This window comes from Thamnophis elegans, chromosome 3, assembly GCF_009769535.1.
Source record: "Thamnophis elegans isolate rThaEle1 chromosome 3, rThaEle1.pri, whole genome shotgun sequence".
NCBI lineage: Eukaryota > Metazoa > Chordata > Lepidosauria > Squamata > Colubridae > Thamnophis > Thamnophis elegans.
This window is the reverse complement of record NC_045543.1, coordinates 54,351,042-54,369,962: the sequence shown is the minus strand read 5'-3', so window position 1 is coordinate 54,369,962 and position 18,921 is coordinate 54,351,042. Positions and strand designations below refer to the sequence as shown.

Genomic DNA, 18,921 nt, shown 5'->3' with positions numbered 1-18,921 from the left:
AGCAACATGTCTCTGTCCTTCAATCTAGAGAGAAGCAAAACAACACAGTAGAGCCCTACCATTCACAAATAAGATGTAATATAATATACCTTTGACTTTAAAGAATTCAGTTGACAATAACCATTTTGGTTGGGAATAATATGATTGATAGTGCCAACATATTTGGAGGCCCACAAGTTGGACAAGACCAATCAAGGCATGCAGCAGAAATATACTATATACTAAAGAGGTTGCTTGATTAAGGACACAGGGGAAGAATAACTTATGTTAATCTTACATCGTAAGATATATGAGCTACTGCTTAAGTAATTATTTTTCAACTATTGACTAAATCAGATAGTATTCATTGCATTCCACTTCAAAAAGAATTACAAACCCTCTTTAATATTTTTGCATTACTTTGTATGAAGGTATACCTTTAGTAAGAGATTGTTTTAAATATTAGGCACAAGCAGCTACAAGTAAGCCTGATTCATGCCAGCCCATAGTGGATCAGATGCAAATTTTAACACATACATGAAACTGGAAAACAAGGATTGACACAGAATATTATTTTGAAATCTTTCCCACTAGGTTCATTTGACATCAACTATGGGCTCAGCTTTCTAAGGCAGATGGAATTTGATGTGAAAACAAGCCAAGCCTTTTCAGTCCTTTGATGTACTTTGAGTTGGTATCCCTCAGCATTATTTGTCCAATGGATATCTTTTCAATTATGATGGAAACTTATACATTTTATCTGTAAGCATGAGTAAAAGTTGCCAGGCTGATGAACTTTATAACACAGTTTGTCCAATAGATGACATATCACCTTGTGTTTACACAACACGGAAGAGCAGTGTTGACAAAGGATGACAAACGATATCCCTAGAGACTTTCTGTGAGTTGCAGAAAACTTGAACTGTCACTGGTGAGGCATAGCAATAGATCTAAGAAAGCTACCCTTGATTTCCACTGACGAGCTCATAAACTGACTTCCACCATCAGTATTCTCTGGAATAAGAAATACTCTTACTACATGTAGGAAATACTAGGCTGAACTTGAAGTTTATCACAGATAATGTTCCAGAACAAAATGTAACCATAGATTGCTTCAATTAATTTTATTAATTGAAATTTATTACTGTTTCAAGGATTGACATTGTTTTCACTATGAAAATGGACCAATATCCTCAGTATTTCTGTAAGTTGAGATAGTTTTCTCTGAAACAATCCTTCTTTAAGGCTGAACAAAAACACAAGTGAGAGCTTTGTTTCTGTAATGTCTTGGGGGGAGGGAACCTTATGGTTAGTAACTGCCTTGCTGGGACTTATCAGTGCTTGAAATTATTGTTCTGTCTCTTCAAAATCATGAAGTAGGAAACACTACAACGTGTGTGGGTGTTTGTGTTTGTGTGTAGCAAAAGAGAAAAAAGGAGAAAAATATGGAGTACGATAGTTAAATAACATTAGAGGATAATTAATAGTATACTGTAGTTGTATACAAGTTCATATCCAAACTGTGTTTTTGCACTTTTAAGAGATCTACAATCTTCATACTAGGATCAAACGGAACCATCTTTGCTTGTGGTTTTGCTGGACTTCTGGTTGTCTTTGTTCTCATCTCACAGACTAGGAGCAAATATTCCCTTTGAACTTTTGACCTTATAGCTAGCCTTTCCATCTGCAAATGAAAATGACATGGATAAATATGAATGTTATTTTACTTGCATGTAACAAAAGCAGAACGATGTTGAAGGAAGGAAATGCATGAACAAAAACAACTGAAAGTATGAATTGGCTCTAGTTCTCATCATAGTCACCAAATTCACCCACATCTAGCTTTCACTAGACTTTCCCATCTTCAGTGTCCTCCAAATTGTAGATAAACAGACTGAAAATTATAATGATGATGTACCATCAAGTTAAAGTCATCTTCTAGATATCACATACTTAGATGATCAGTTCCATTGTGTACCATGGCTCTTTAGATATTCCATCATTCCCGCTAGTCTTTTGATTTAACAATGATCAAAGTGCTGGTCTAACTTCATCTTCTAGTACTAGAAATTCCTGTATACAGAGAATGCCTTCTAAGGTATCTGACAGAATTGCTGACATTTCTAACATACAGAATTTCAGTCCTTCCAATCTTTTTGATCTTTAAATTAGTTACTATCTGCCCATTGGCATTCTTTAACACACCAATTCAAAGTTGAAACCTCCTTCTGAATTCAGAGATCTCTTTGTCTCTTCTAATAGCTCTCTGAAATTCTTTGCTAAATTCCTTCCTCGTGTTTTTACTGTTTTTTGGTTTTGGCTTCTCTTCTGTTCTTAGCTATTTCCATTATTTTTTTCTGACAATAATTTACTTTTTTTCTGTTACTTCTGTTATGGTCTTTGGCAGTCTCTTTTCATTATTCATCCTTAACAACTTCTTTAATTTGATTCCACAGAGCTTCAGTGGAAGAGATTCAGGACTTTAAAGTAATTTCTGATGTTTCTGATGGACATGTCTGTTCATCCATCTACCTATAATGTAGCCAATTTGATTTCTTCCATCTGATGATGTCTGTACGTGTGTCATTTTTATTATTGGAAGATTGTGCTAACAATGAAGAAGTTATTAGATTGACAGAAATTAATAAATCGTTATCCTGCTTCATAGTTTCCTAAGCCATATATAGTCCAATTATATTTTTCTTTTTAATATTTCCAGCTGTTAGCCCCAATAGGCAGATGCCTAGAACATCAACCTATGACATTGCTGCCAAATATAGTTTCCTGCTAGATTTAGCTGGCCAGTTGCAATGACTATAATATTTTCAGTGACTCTTCTGGGACCATATACCCTGGCAGGTATCACCAGTATTCTTTGCTCATCGCTCCCAGAAACATACACCACCATCACAATGAGGAAACACAACAGGACTTGAAGGAGGTCAACTTCCAGATTTAATCTTCCAGACCCTGAAGAAAGAATGATACTGTCTGGGAGATAAGAACTCCCACTACAGTATTCACCACTCTATGAAGTGGAATGAAACTCTAAGAACAGTGTGGAGTGGACTTCAGGGAAGATGTTTCCCCTCCCACAAAGTTCGCCTCCTTAAAGTCATCTTGACCACTTGAATAAACCAGTTCCTAAGCCAGAATTGATGCATATAATGAATTGCATTGTTTGGAGTATAAATGGACAAATACTTTAAAACATGTAGGCATAAATATTGCTTGAAGAAAGACCTAGTGCCTCATAACGGTGAACTTACTGTTTTCCAAGATTAGTTTCTGATGGAACAATGTAAGCCAGTTCGATTGTTTCTAAGATGTTCTATATACTACATTATTTATTTGGGTTTTATTTCTCCCATTCATGCATATGTCCTGTTTTTAATTCTATATTATTTTTAATTGTTCTGTTTCATTTGGTGGTTAGACCCCTTTAGCATCATTGTTTTAATTTTAAGGTGAGATCAAAGAAATAAATATTGATTTAACCAAATAGTTCCAAGTAGTTCTACATACAATGTAGTGTATTTCATCTGATTGTTAAAAAAACAATTGTATCCCCTTCCATTTTACATTTACTGTATTTATTTTAAAGATCATTTTAATGAGGCATTTATTTAGGTGAAAGCATTACCAAACCAAACCACCTCTTTGAAGCTATATACCATTCTGATTCTTATGTTCCTAAATGCATGCTTCGGTTGCAAAATTCAACTCTTCCAACATCTCTTCACCTGTTTTCTATTGCTCTTATGATTCAATAATCAATTTTATTATAGAGTTGAACCATTCATTTTAATGATTGATTGTAGTTACAACAGCAATCAAAAAAGTGACTTATGACCATTTTTCATACCTATGATGTTTGCATCCCCATGGCCACACAATCAACCTTCAAACACTTGGCAACTGGCATGTATTTATGGTTGCTATATTCCAGGGTCATGTGATCAAGTTTTTCAACCTTTTGACAAGCAAAGTCTATGGGAAACCAGGATTCACTTAACAATCATGTTATTAACTTAGCAACTCAATGATTCATTTAACAATTGTGGCAAGAAAAGACATAACATGGGGCAAAACTCATTTAGCAACTGTTTGGCTTGGCAACAGAAATGTTGGGTTCAATTGTGGGTCATAAGTCGAATACTACTTTAACATCCCAATAGGGCAGGGGTCGGCAACACTCAAAGAGCCACAAAGGTCCTAACCAGAAGCCCCCTTTCCATTCTGGAGCTGACCAGAAGTCTGGTTTCCCCACCATAGAGTATCCTCCTACAGCGGCATCCTTTTTCCTCTACCTGTCCTAATGGAAAGCCTTATCAATTGTGGAGCTGATCAGAAAACCTACTCCTTGCCATAAAGTCTCCTCCTGGCGCACCTGCTTCCCCCACCCCAACTGGAAGCTCCTCTCAAAATTGTGGTGCCGACTGGTGACAGGGATCCACAGCAGAGGGATGAAAGAGCCATATGCAGCTCCACAGTGTGAGCTCTATCGGTTCAATTTAAATTGTTTTTGGCACAAACTAAGTTTGAGGAAGACTGAGAAAACAGTCTTCTGCCACATCAAGATGCTGATGGAGTTTTAAATGAAAGGTATATATGGTAAGTTGCAAGTGTCATGGCAACAAAAGGGGAACATGTGTATAATAGGATTGTGCACAGCATTTGAATAATCTCTCTTTCAAATGTTCTGCCCTGGTGGAAGCTTTGTGTGGCTGTCCCCAGTAGTCTGCACCTGTGTAGGAGTTACAGAAATGCAGATCCTTTAATACTTCAAAACTCTTTCTTTGCATCAGTGCACTCCACAAAGCTGCCAGTGTCCTACTGACCATTAAAGCTGAACATATCTCAGAGCCTGTCAGTTTGCCATGCGTGCACCAGGCTGAAGTTGGACCTCAACAAACTGGTGACGGAGTGATTGAAGCATGGACAGGCAAGGCCAACATCACTTATGGCTTCCTTGTTCTTCACAGCTGCAGCTGTTTTTTTCCCCTGTGTGTGATAAAATATATTTATGTAATCAATTTTTAGCCTGCTTTCCATTAAAATTGAGCTTTGAAACTGAGCTAAATTTCCAGAAATTACTGCCTCTTACTATGAAAGTGGCATATGCCAAATTGAAGACAAAACACTTTTTTCTCTCTCTCTTTGAGAAGTGCCAATGCAATTTTTATTGCTTGGCAGTATTGGAAATAATTTTAGGTTTAGTTGCTTTTTCTGAGGGGATAAATCCTGCCAAATGTTAATGATTAGGTTCATAATAACCAAACCAAATGTTAGGATCCGATTAACGAAGAATGTTGCCTTGTAAGTGGTCAAAATGAAATAGTGAAAAGGCAGTTTAAGGTGTATGGGTTTTTTGTTACTATTGTTTAATTTGATACTATGATACTCTTCTTTAAAAAAAACTGATTCATTGGAGACTTTTGCAACAATATAAGAAAAGGGTTTAGTGGTATAGACTTCAGCCTCAGGCAAGCACTTGAGTTTGAATTTGAGACCTTTGCTGTGACTTTTCTTCCAAACTAAGAAATAAGCGTTATCTTTTTTCCAATAGATAGGGAAAACATGGAAACAATTTTGGGAAATTGAGAAGTGATAAAATGATTGAGTTGGAAAAGTTATACACACATGCATACATACACACACGCACGCACGCACACACACACACACATCAGTTCTGTAATTGTAGAAAGCTGCTCGTCATCTACCAAGTTATTTCTTAGAATAAATGTTGAAAAAAGCATCTATCCTATTAGTATTTCCATTTTTTATGTACAGGTAGTCTAGTGGTGGGTTCTGGATCCCGTTACAACTGGTACGGTTGCAGCGGGGCCCAGCATCCTCCACATGAACGTGCACATCGTGCGCATACATTTTACCTTCCAGTGATGCCTGCACGGAAGCGCCGAAGAGTTTAAAGACAGGTAAGGAGTGTGGGCAAACGGGTGGGCCCTCCGGGGCACTGTACCGGAACCGTACCCGGTCCTCCAGGCAGGCTCCAGTACACCTGTATTGGGCCATACCACCTGCAACCCACCACTGAGGTAGTCCTTGACTTACAACAGTTCCTTTAGTGACTGTTTGAAGTTACAACAGCACTGAAAGAAATGAGTTACAAACAATTCCCACACTTACGATCATTGCAGAATCCCAATGGTCACTTGATTAAAATTTGGATGCTTGATATCTGGTTCATATTTATGATGGTTGCAGTGTCCTGGTATTCATGTGATCACATTTTGTAAACTTCTGTCAACCAACGCCAATGAGGAAGTCAGATTCACTTAACAACCATGTTACCAACTTAACAACTGTAGGGATTCACTTAACAACTGTGGCAAAAGGGTCGTAAAATGGAGCAAAGTTCACTTAACAAATGTCTTATTTAGCAACATAAATTTGGGGCTCAATTATAGTCGTAAGTTGAGGACTTTCTGTATAACAAGCAATCTCATCATTGCTCAGAGTATAAGTACTGGTACATAACAAGCAGCCCTATTAACTGAATTTCCAAATGGATTCAAAGTTATTATTGGTTTGCCAAATACTCCCAAAATGTTATTTCATTATAATTCATTCTATTCCTTACCATTGACTACATTTTGCAGACTGCTGATTCTAATATATAATAAATTTAGATGAGAATAGATTCCCTACCCATAAACTTAGATCCAGAATGATTCTACCTAAAATTAGTAGTAAAAACTGTTTTGAAAATATCACACAATTCCGTATTTTTTTTCTAACTCACAGATAAATCTTCCATCATATAGTCATTCCTCCTGCCTCATAAACTCATTTTCTTTGCTACTGGTGCAAGAATTGTTCTAGGAGAATTATATTCTTATAAATACAAGCCTAAGACTTATTCAGCGAAAAGGACAAAAATGTATTTAGTACAATTGGCAGTATAATGGTACTGCCAATTCAAGGAACAAGCAAATCTACTAGGCAAAACAGAAACAGAGTCCTACGGGATTGGGTGGCATATAAATTTTAATAATAAAATAATAAATAAATAAATAAATAAATAAATAAATAAATAAATAAACAAACAAACAAACACATTATTCTTATTGAAACCAAGCATAATCTCACAATAACATATTGGAGTGCCCCAAGTTTAATGGCAGTATTACTGGGGATTTCACCTTTTGCCATTGTTAGGGGCCCTGACAAATCCCTGGCCTTGTCTATCTGTTTAGAATCTGTTTAGAAAATTGCCATTTCAATGGAGAAGAATTTTATATTCCTAAATCCTTTTCCTACTGTCCTTAATAATGCCAAAAATCTGTCTTTGGTTATAATATCAATGACTCACTATGCAGAGTCTATGTCAAAGATACTAAAGTTGTTTCCATATTGCTCTAATTAAACTATCATGTCTGTGCAAAAGACTTTTATCATAGGATAATGGTATCCTGCTGCTTTATAAATGCCAAAGCAAAGCTGGAGACATTTAAGGGAAACTCTTGAAGCAAAATATTTACTGTTAGAACAGAAACATAATTTTACTCTTCCAAGTCCCAACTCCCAAATAGATCACATACAAGAGAACCACATAAAAATAATGGATCTGGAATTCTTCAGTTCATCAAGAAATATTCAGTTTCTCAAAAAACTGTAATATTCTAAAGGCATGCATTTGGAGTTAATATTCTCTTATTTAAATGGAAATTTGAATTGAGCAAGCCAATTTCTAAATATGGATCAAATCATTTAGATAAGTCAGATCTCCTGACCTACATATAAATACTTAATATAGGATACTATATCTATACATATAGATGCTATATCTATAACACCAGATGATAAATTTCAATATATGCAAAATTAAATGCAGGTTAAATTCTGTAAACATTTTTCTAATACGTTTATAAATACTTTTCAGAATGTTTTGTAACACAGAATATTCTAGACAAGATTTTAAAGGCTGTAATGTCTTTAAAGTCTGTAAAGAGATCCAGGTGTTTTCATCATCCATTTATCATGTTTTTTTCATACTAGGAAAAATGTTAAGGTGAAAAACACAAAATACATATATTTCGTTGGGTACCATAAGGAACTGTCTTTCTGAATGCTCTCTGTAGCATTTTCTACCAATTGAAGAAAAGGATAGATTTTTAATGATTGAATACATGTTACATGGTTTTTATTTTTCAATAAACATTCAGAATGAAGTATTACATGACAATGTAATCAAAGACTTAATAATTCAACATATAATATCTAGCATATAACAAGACAAGGGAAAAAGGAAAGAGAAAAAAGGACAAAGGAAAATCGAAGTGGCGGGGACTTTAGGGCAAGCCATTACCGGGGAAGGAGGGTTCGCTACATTACAGAGATCCCTCCTTCCGGCCCTATGAGTCCCACTCCAAGACCAGATGGCGTGAGTAGTCAGGACCCTGGTCTCAGGCTGCTGTTGCTAAATGCCAGGTCTGTTGTTCACAAAGCTCCCCTCGTCCGGGACTTAATTGTTGACGAGAGGGCAGACCTGGCATGTATTACTGAAACCTGGCTGGGCACAGAAGGAGGAGTCCCCCTTGTAGAGATGTGCCCAGAGGGATTTCAGGTGCTTCATCAGCCGAGAGCCCAGGGAAGGGGTGGCGGTGTGGCTATTATTATCCGGGAGTCTCTGTTACCTCGTAGGGTCCCTGCTCCGGAGCTTGCCGGGTGTGAGTCCCTGCTGATAAAGTTGGACCTCAAGGGTCAAGTGGGTCTGCTGCTAACGTACCTGCCTCCCAACTGCGTTGCAGCATCCCTCCCCTCGCTCCTCGAGTCAGTAGCCGAGCTGGCAGTTGAGCTCCCCAGGCTTATAGTTCTGGGGGACTTTAATTTGCCATCGCTCGGCGAACGCTCTGACGGGGCGCAGGAGATCATGGCTTCCATGACAGCCATGGACTTGACCCAGGTAATCCGGGGCCCAACTCATACAGCGGGTCACATGCTCGACCTCGTATTCCTCTCGGAGCAGTGGATGCGTGATCTTGGTCTGAGGGGTAATGAGATCATACCCCTGTCGTGGTCAGACCACTGCCTACTGAGGCTTGACTTCCGGAGGCCAAACCCCCACCGTAGGGAGGAGGAACCGACCAGGTGGTTCCGCCCCAGGCGACTTATGGACCCTTTGAGGTTCCAGACGGAGCTTGGGGTAATTCCCGACACTCTCGCCCACAGTTCGGCGGAGACTCCGATGCCGCCTGGCGCCCCTCCGGGTCAGGGGATCCCGGAGACCTCCTTGGTTCACCGAGGAGCTCCGGGAGAAGAAGCGCCGGAGGAGACGCCTAGAGCACCTGTGGAGGTCCGATAAGTCCGAGGCGAACCGAGCACTTTTAACTACCTGCACCAAGGATTACATCCGGGCACTAAGAGTTGCCAAAAGAACGCATATCTCCGCCTTGGTAGCGTCCGCCGAGTCACGCCCAGCCGCCCTGTTTAGGATCACCCGCTCCCTCCTCAATAGGAGGGATGTGGGAGACCCCTTGCAGGGTAGGGCTGAGGACTATGCCCAGTTCTTGGCGGACAAAGCTGCTCGGTTTCGGTCGGACTTGGACTCCACCGCCGTAGATCCAGCCGAGACACAGGGGGATTACTTGGCAAACCATCTCTGGGTTGAGTTCCAGGATGTTGCCTCTGGGGATGTGGACAAGGCCATTCGAGCTGTAAGTGCCTCCACCTGTATTCTGGACCCGTGTCCCTCCTGGCTGGTTGCCAACAGCAGGGAGGTGACACATGGCTGGATCCAGGCGGTTGTGACCGCCTCCCTTTGGGAGGGGCACTTCCCCGCCGCACTTAAGACGGCGGTGGTGAGACCCCTCCTGAAGAAACCATCCTTGGATCCAACCATTTTAAACAACTATCGTCCTGTCTCCAACCTCCCCTTTATTGGGAAGGTTGTTGAGAAGGTGGTGGCCTTCCAGCTTCAACGGGCCTTGGAGGAAGCTAGTTATCTTGACCCCTTCCAGTCCGGCTTCAGACCTGGTCACAGCACTGAAACCGCTTTGGTCGCATTGACTGATGATCTCTGGAGGGTCAGAGATGGAGGCCATGCGTCCATCCTGGTTCTCCTTGACCTCTCAGCGGCTTTCGATACCATCGACCATGGTATCCTTCTGCGACGACTGCGGGAGGTGGGGGTGGGAGGCACTGTTTTGCAGTGGTTCTCCTCCTACCTCTCGGACAGGTTGCAGTCGGTGTTGGTCGGGCGGCAGAGATCGTCCCTGAGGCCCCTAACATACAGGGTGCCGCAGGGTTCGGTCTTATCCCCCCTACTATTTAACATATACATGAAACCGCTGGGCGAGATCATCCGGAGGCACGGGATAAAATACCATCAATATGCGGACGATACACAATTGTATCTGTCCGCCCCGTGCCAACTCAATGAAGCGGTGGACGTGATGAACCAGGGTCTTGAGGCCGTTAAGAACTGGATGAGCGCTAACAAACTGGTACTCAACCCGGACAAGACCGAGTGGCTGTTGTGTTTCCCTCCCAACAATTTGGCCGATATTCCAACACTCAGGCTGGGGGGTCAAATTTTATACCCCTCAGATAGGGTCCGTAATCTAGGAGTCCTCCTGGATCCACAGCTGACTTTTGACCATCAGTTGTCGGCTGTGACCAGGGGGGCATTTGCCCAGGTTCGCCTGGCCCGTCAGTTACGGCCCTACCTGAACCGGGAGGCTCTCGCAACAGTCACTCGAGCCCTTGTAGATCACAGGAAGGCTGGAATACTGCAATGGGCTCTACATGGGGTTGCCCTTGAAGTGCATCCGACGACTGCAGTTAGTCCAGAATGCAGCCGCGCGAGTGATAGTGGGCGCACCGCGGTTCGCCCACATTACACCCATCCTCCGCGAGCTGCACTGGCTACCTGTCGATCTCTGGGTGCGCTTCAGGGTATTGATGACCACCTTTAAAGCACTCCATGGTAGTGGATCTGGGTACTTGAGAGACCGCCTTCTGCCGATTACCTCCCTTCGACCGATTAGATCGCACAGATTGGGCCTCCTCCGGATTCCATCTGCCAGTCAATGTCGACTGGCGACTACACGGAGGAGAGCCTTTTCTGTTGCAGCTCCGACCCTGTGGAACGATCTCCCCGTTGAGATCCGTACCCTCACCACCATCCAGACCTTCCGCACGGCCCTTAAGACCTGGCTCTCCCAGCAGGCCTGGGGATAAGTTCTTAAATTACCCGCCCGAGTGTTGACTGTTGAATGCAAGTTGTGTTTTACTATTTTATTTTGTTCACTTATTGTTTGTCTTTATTACTGCACCCCCTTCCCTGTGATTGTAAGCCGCCCTGAGTCCCCTCAGGGAGAAGGGCGGCCTATAAATCTTAATAAATGAAAAAATGAAAAAAATGAAAGAAATTGTTACTGTATATTAGAAAATAACTGAGTAAACAATTATAAGGAATTTGCCTAGATCACCAACTGATTAAATAAACAAGCCTTTGAGTTAATGCAGTTTTATTTTCAACTGGTAAGATGAAGCTGTGAAGATAACATGGTACAGCTATTAAAAGATTCCTGCAATCCTCTGGCCTCATACTGTAACAGTTCTAAGGATCTAGAACTGTCAATATGCTATTTGTGAGTCTCCTATTAGAGGGCTAACACATCCGTTCTAGTACCATGTAGAGAGCTATCTGTTCTAGTACCATGTTTCCCCAAAAATAAGACAGTGTCTTATTTTCTTTTGACTCCCAAAATAAGCACTTGGCCTTATATTTGGGGAGGTCTTATTATTTTTGGGTGCAGGAGGCGGCGAGCGTGGTCATCTCATGGCTATTCCTGTGTTGCAATATTTGGGAGGAGGGCTTATTTTGGGGGGAGGGGTTATTTTAGTGCATGCGCTCAAAAACTCGATTGGAATTATTACCTGGGGAGGTCTTATTTTCAGGGAAACAGGGTACTGTCATGACTCATTTGTGTGTCCATATTATAGACTATATATATATATATATATATATATATATATATATATATATATATATATATATATATATATATATATATATATATATATATATATATATATATATTGTCATCATACCTATCAGATTCTTCTGAATCACTTATAGGTTTTCTCCAAGAGCAAATTACATATTATCTTTAATAGGATGTACATTATTTTAATGAAAACCAGTCTCAGTATTTTGTACTGTTGAACAAAATATCCACTTAGTCTTTTATTTATATGGTATAAATACAGTATTTTCAAAAGTAAATAACACCTGGAATCAGAAGGACATGAGTCTATGCAGAGAAAGTAGGAAGCATTTTCTCTTCTCACTACCTCAAAATGGACAGCGTTAAAGGTTTAACTTTCATTTTTTTAAATGTTGACACTTTCTTACATCCATATTAACGTACGTTTTCTCTCTCCTAAGCTACTATTGTAGCTCACAGTAAAGAACTCAAACTCTCAAATTGCCAATCTATCCATTCCCTGAAAAGTAAACTTATTTTGTTTCTGCAATATAGCTTTTCCTAAAAGTTATTTTCAAGGAGGTTGATAATTCCATGGATTGACCCATTATTTTACATTCAGAAAGCTCTGGACTGATTGAATGCATTTACAGATAATAGGACTAGATTATGGTTGCATTGCTGATGTTAGTTAGTTAGTTAGTTAGTTAGTTAGTTAGTTAGTTAGTTAGTTAGTTAGTTAGTTAGTAGTAATTTAGTAATAACATCTTGCTTTACTGCTGTAAATCTCACAGGGTAACTGCTCACTTCTTTCAAAAATGTTGTACAGTATTTGTATCATGGGAAGATCAAGAAATAAAGAAGAGTTTTTCTGCTCCTGTGTTTAACTTTTATACATACAAATAGATACAAATAATGATAGCTTGTCTACTTTCTGACACTTAGTCTGTCACAGGGCAAAAGCAAATAACACAAATAAAAGTACATTCCATTTGAAAGTGAGCTTGGTATAGTGATTAAGGCAGCAGGCTAGAAAACAGGAGACTCTGAGTTCCAGTCCCGCTTTAGGTTTAAAGCCAGCTCAGTGATTTTGGGTTAGCCACTTTCTCTCAGCCCTTCTCTCAGAAGGAAGCAATGGCAAACCATTTCTGAAAAATCTTGCCAAGAAAATTACAAGGGCTTGTCCAGCGAGTCTCTGAGACTCAGACTGAACAGAAGGGAGGGGGAAATCATTCCATTTACTCCGCAAGACGTTCCCTAACTCCTTTCCATGCATTTACACATCCCAAGCATAAAGTCTTTTTCTAGTAAATGCTGGATTATATAGTATCAATAAATGTAACTTGTTGGCAAACAAAAACAGCCTCCAATAAATTATGAAATTCATCTGAAATAAGGAAGTAGCCAGGTTTACTTTAGTTTCTAATAACCATTAACACATTAAATGCAAGACCAAGCATATAGCATAGACATATAAGGTTGGAAAATTGGTGTTTTAACCGTTCAGTTTTAAAAAGCTGTTTTTTATTGGGAAAAATGTGAAATCATTGGACCCTGTAAGATGCAAAAAAATTCCATGGAGAGTGTGAAGAAAGGAAATGTATAAGCAATGATATAGAGCAGTAATGGCTAACTTTTTATAAAGTGTGCCAAAACTGTGTGTGCAAACACTATTGTGTGCGTGAGGGTGTGCCCACCCACCCGCGCATGCATGAGTGACCCCACCACCATGCATGCGTGAGCGACCCCCGCATGGGAAAGGATTTTCACCCTCCCCAGGCTCCTTAGGATTTCCTGATTTCCAGCCTTCCAAAGGGCTGGGGGAGACTGTTTTCGTCCTCCCCAGGCTTCAGGAAAGCCTCCAGAGCCTGGGGAGTGTGAAAAAGGCCCCCACGGCCCTCCGGAAGGCTGGAAATCAGCTGGCCAGCGCGCACATGTGTGCTGGAGCTGAGGGCTGCCAAGGGCTGCTGTGCCAGCAAATATGGCTCCGTGTGCCACCTGTGGCACATGTGCCATAGGTTTGCCATCACGGATATAGAATATAGTCTCCAACAATTCCACAAACTGTTTTGACTAACAGTTCATGAAATACTACTTTAAATTAATGTTGATGATATAACATACAGTATGCACAAAAGTAATTTTTAATAAGGGGGGGGGGAATCTCCACCTTCTTTTATTTTCTCATGTGTCTGCATTAATCATTTGATATTAATGGTTCTCAGCACATCTTCTGTCAAGAAATGACCTTAACACAGGAAACATTTTGTTCTCAACAACCTTGAAAATTAACTATTAATATGGCTAAACTTGAAATGCAGGATACCTGAAAGAAACCAGAGTATTCTATTATTTCATGGTTTGATGTAGTCATCAAAGGTTACTCACCCTCATGTTTATAAATTATATACTGCAGGATTAACTTCCCCAGATTAACCTGTTTAAAAATAACAGATTATGAGAAGGGAGTTAGTAAACTTTATGTATCTGGAATTGAATCACCCTAAAAGCATTTACAGCTCAAGGCTTCATTCTTTCTAGAATTTGTACCTGATATTAAATTTAATTTTATGACATAAAATGCAAAAACAATTTTACTGTTGTTGTTTTTCTTAGAGCTATAATTATTGAATGTACTTTCATCTATATATATAAATCAAGAAAGTAGAGATTTTTCACAGAGGTGTAGAACCTATAATATACTTTAATAAAATGAAGAATAGACTATTGTTTTAATTTTTCTTTACAAAGTATTAAATTATTATTACTTAATATACTCCAAGTATTAGATTAGCAGGCTAGTCAAAGTACATTTCATCAGGAAGGAAGGAACAGAAGAGTTTAATCTAGAGAGATTTCAAGTGAAAAAAATATAGTTTAAAAAATATATTTTATCTTTCTTCAGAGTAAAGTTTCATGCATAGTATGTCTTGAATACTTCAAAATTCAGAGCAGGCAAGGATTATTTTACAGTATACCTACAGGTAGGCCTTAATTTACAACAATTGGGATCAGATTTCCAGTCATAAATTGTTAAGGTTATAATTCCAGGCTCCCATGTCACCAGACCCGAGTTCACATTTTTTGCACTGGCTATTAAATGAATCACCATGGCTAAGTGGACCCACAGTAATTAAGTCAACGCCATGTCCCTAAGTATGAACCCTTAGAATTCTTCTAAATGGACGTTTTTTACCAGAAACTGGCAAAAAAATCCAAATCACAATCATGTGACTCATTTTACAATGGCCAGAAGTGCTTTACTGGGCCTAAAGCACCCATTCTGGGCCTACTGAAATTTAAAATGGTTGTTAAATGACCAGTCATAAGTCAAGGACTATATGTAGTCCAAAAGGTTACAATCACTCTATCTCTTTAGATATCTTATGAAATCATCTCAAAACAGACCAAAAACATATTTGTGATACAAATTTGATTCTTAAAGATGATAATGGAAAAACCAAACATCTGAATGAGCTATTATTATCTTAAGCACAACAAAAAGCTACGAAATATTCTTAAAAAACAGAATTTGTACCACAGGTCCACAGAGCAAGAACTCCTACTGGAATCATCATACTTTGAGGGCAATTACATAAAACACATATTGTAGAAGGAAAAAAGTTAGCCATTACCTACAATTTAAAATGAAATTCCGAAATATCTCAGAACAATGAGTTAAGCTCCCAACTTGTCCATTACAAAATGCAATGAAGTATGAAACAAATGCCACAGTTGTAACTGCCTTGTTAGAAGGTGCCCTCATACACAACTTGAAACAACTTTAAAAATGCAAACCACATGAACCATGGCAAATCTTAATATGTGAAATGATGTACATATCCAGTGGTGGGATTCAGCCAGTTCGCACCTATTCAGGAACACTGTTGTTAAGCAGTTTGGAGAACCGGTTGTTGGAAGAAATTTCATTTTGGTTTTTTTCCACTTTACAGGGCTAATCCTGTAAGGAAGGCAGGATGGAAACATTCTGTTGTTGTTTCTAGCCTAATCTTTATTGCCTTGCTTACAGAAACTGGCTCTCTGGTTAACCCTTATTACATTGTAACAGCTAAGGCGAAGCACCCATCGACCCACTGGCCATGACCATCCAGGCACATGACCACTGACACACCCCTACCCAGTTGGTTATTAGGGCAGAGAACCAGTTGTTATTTGAATCCCACCACTATGCATATCTATTTCCATTCTATGGATAAAGAACCTCTTAAACTTTAGGGCACTTACCTCACCATTTACTTCAAATCTTCAACATATCTTGCCAATTTGGACTGAAGTGTGAAACACAATCTGAGAAGTGGGGCCAGGGCAGACAGTCACCTACAAACACAAAAGCACCATATGGAGCTCACCTCCTTTTCACTAAGTGGTTTTCAAATGTAGTTATTATATAGATAGATCTCACATATTCTAAGGAATTGTAATCATCATAAATCTGATGAAACCAGGAAATAATGGACTTTGCAAATGTGAAATGCATGTACTCAGGCACACCTATGATAAAATTCAAGAAGGATGTGGAATATTTTTTCCTGTCTCAAAAGAAAAGTATGAAAATGTTGCTAGCAATTTCAACAGATGGAAAATACCTAATCAAATGGGGGAAGAGGAGGTAAATCAGATGTACCTGGCTATTAATAACACAAATACTCTCTACTACTTCAAAGCGTCCCTCTTAAACTCAGATATTAGAAATAAATCTTGGTGATATTTATTTTAAAATAAATAATTTGAGACCATTTCCCAAATCAAAGGCTATTCCCTTTCCCCAATTAAAGCAATGTAGGGAAAAAAATGGGTTGGAAAATTTAGAAATAATAAATAATCCTCGATACATATTTTTAATGAAAAGGTCTTCAAATGAGAATCCTTTTCTGAAAGTTGTTTCCAGTTTATCATCATGATTTCTAACCTTCTACTTACAATATGATGGTAAAGATTAAATTTGGCAGTTGTTTTTCAAATGTTTTTTACAGCTTAATCTTATCCATTCTTTTTCTAACTCTTTCCCTATATTTTCTCTGTATATTTCTCTGGTTAGGTACCACAGGAAAAAGTAAAAACTTCCATAAACAGAGATTTTGAGAGAAACACTGATTCGGTCTATTTTATCTGAGTAAAATTATTTGTACAATCTCAAATAGTGGGTATCACATTACTAGCCGGTTCTTCTGTATAATGAGTAATACTGATATTGCTCAATTCAAACCTCTTTCCTACTCATATGAGAAAACAGAACAATAAAGAGCAACAAAAATATTGATATGTCTAAATTTTAATGTAAGTGTACAGGTGTACATGAAGATATATCTACGAGATGCACATGCAGGGCAGAAAACCCTCATTTTCTTAAATATGATGTAAATAATTGCACTTCGTTGTATAGAATTTACACTCTCAAAAGACCTAAATTAGTGAGGCCTTGAACTGAGTTGAACTTTGAAATAAAACTCCATTAAATTGAAAAGACATGTGATGTGCCCAATTATGTGATTGGGAAGCAACTTTATTCCTCACAAGCATCCCTAGACATAGGTATCAAGTTATAGGTAAGTATAGTCAAGTACAGTTATACACACATGTGCATGCGTGCACGCATGCACACATAAATAATTTGTTCTGGTTAGTGTCACAGTTATTTTTCACATCTCAGCAATTGCAAAATAAAAAAGAATCTTGACAAAGACAAAAAGAACAGCATATTCCATTTAAATGTATTTTTGGAAGATTTGGAAGTCAATTTAAAAAGCAGACTTTTCTCATAAAATAATGGACTGTCAAATGGAGAAGACAAAATGTTCCTTCTTCCTTTCAACAGCTAAAGCAAGGACAGTAGAACCAAGTGACACATCAAAACTTGTGACACAGATGAATGATCTTAAAGCTGTTGTAACTTCTGCACACAAATTCCCTCACTCAAATATAATTTTTACTTCCCTTCCCTCATTTTTAATCAATTCCTACTCTCTCAATCTTCTTCAGAATATTTTGGATTACAGTGGGTGGGCTAGAAATGTTTTTAATAAAATACATTTTTTTTTACTTTTTTTGTCATAAAATCATTAACAAAAACTGAGTCTTGGTGGATATTGACACTTGCAAGAATTTTATCTCCACTAGACTTTGCTGCCAATTAAGAAGACTCTGACTCACCTAAATTCAGATGGCAGCCATAAAACTGGAGTTATTTTCTGTAACCTTTCCAGTATTCTTTTTTTAAAAAAAAAAACAAAATGAAGAAAAAGTTCCCTCTTTTGAAATTGCTCGAATTGTGAGAAATTCTATTACAATTTCCATTAGCATGGTCAAATGCAGCATAAGCTTTTTTTATCAGTGACTTTAGTTTGAACCTAATTAGCTCTGGAGTTGTGCAGGCAGGCTTGATACTAGTCCAGGGTGGGTCAGCCCTTAAAGATTGAAGATTGGTCAGTATATCAAATTATTCTGGGGGATGGGACGGGAAGACACCTCACAGGGCACAATTTTGCAGTAGGTTAACCCCATATTTTTGGTTTGCAATCCTGTTCAGAGGTAGGTTTTTTTTATCTTTATAGGGTTATGTCCTTGCGGGGGAGGGGGATCTGCCTCAAAAATAAGTTTCCCTCCTCTCGAGAATGTATCAAGTAAAGACCTCTCTTGCATGGAGTGGAGCGCTTCTTCGGAATCGGACTCTCCTAATATCAAAAGTAACAATCCTAATGGGATTGCATTACAAGCCGGACGTTTGCCCGGTCGGCTTCCTCGAAGATGAGCCACCCTCACGGCCAACCCTTAGGATATCCCCAACTCAGAAGCGTCCGGCTCAGCTTTCCCTTTCTCGTGGCTTTGGGCAGGTGTGAGCGCTGCCCGGCGGGAGAAAGGAGAAAAAAGGGAGGGGGGGACGTCGAAGGCCGGCGAGGGCCTCGTGGGCCCCTCCTCGCCAGCATCAGCGGCGCGCGCGAGCTGCCAGCCAGCTGCTCCGCTGACG

At 39.3% G+C, this 18,921-nt stretch overlaps 1 long non-coding RNA gene across 1 annotated transcript; it reads right to left on the bottom strand.

The window, feature by feature from the left end:
- Window positions 1–1,583: 1,583 nt before the first annotated feature.
- Window positions 1,584–16,262, bottom strand: LOC116505810. The gene is made up of 3 exons (XR_004254974.1): window positions 16,182–16,262; window positions 14,325–14,373; window positions 1,584–1,663 (listed from the first exon to the last, which is right to left on the bottom strand). It is a non-coding gene; the product is annotated as an uncharacterized LOC116505810 (long non-coding RNA).
- Window positions 16,263–18,921: the final 2,659 nt, after the last annotated feature.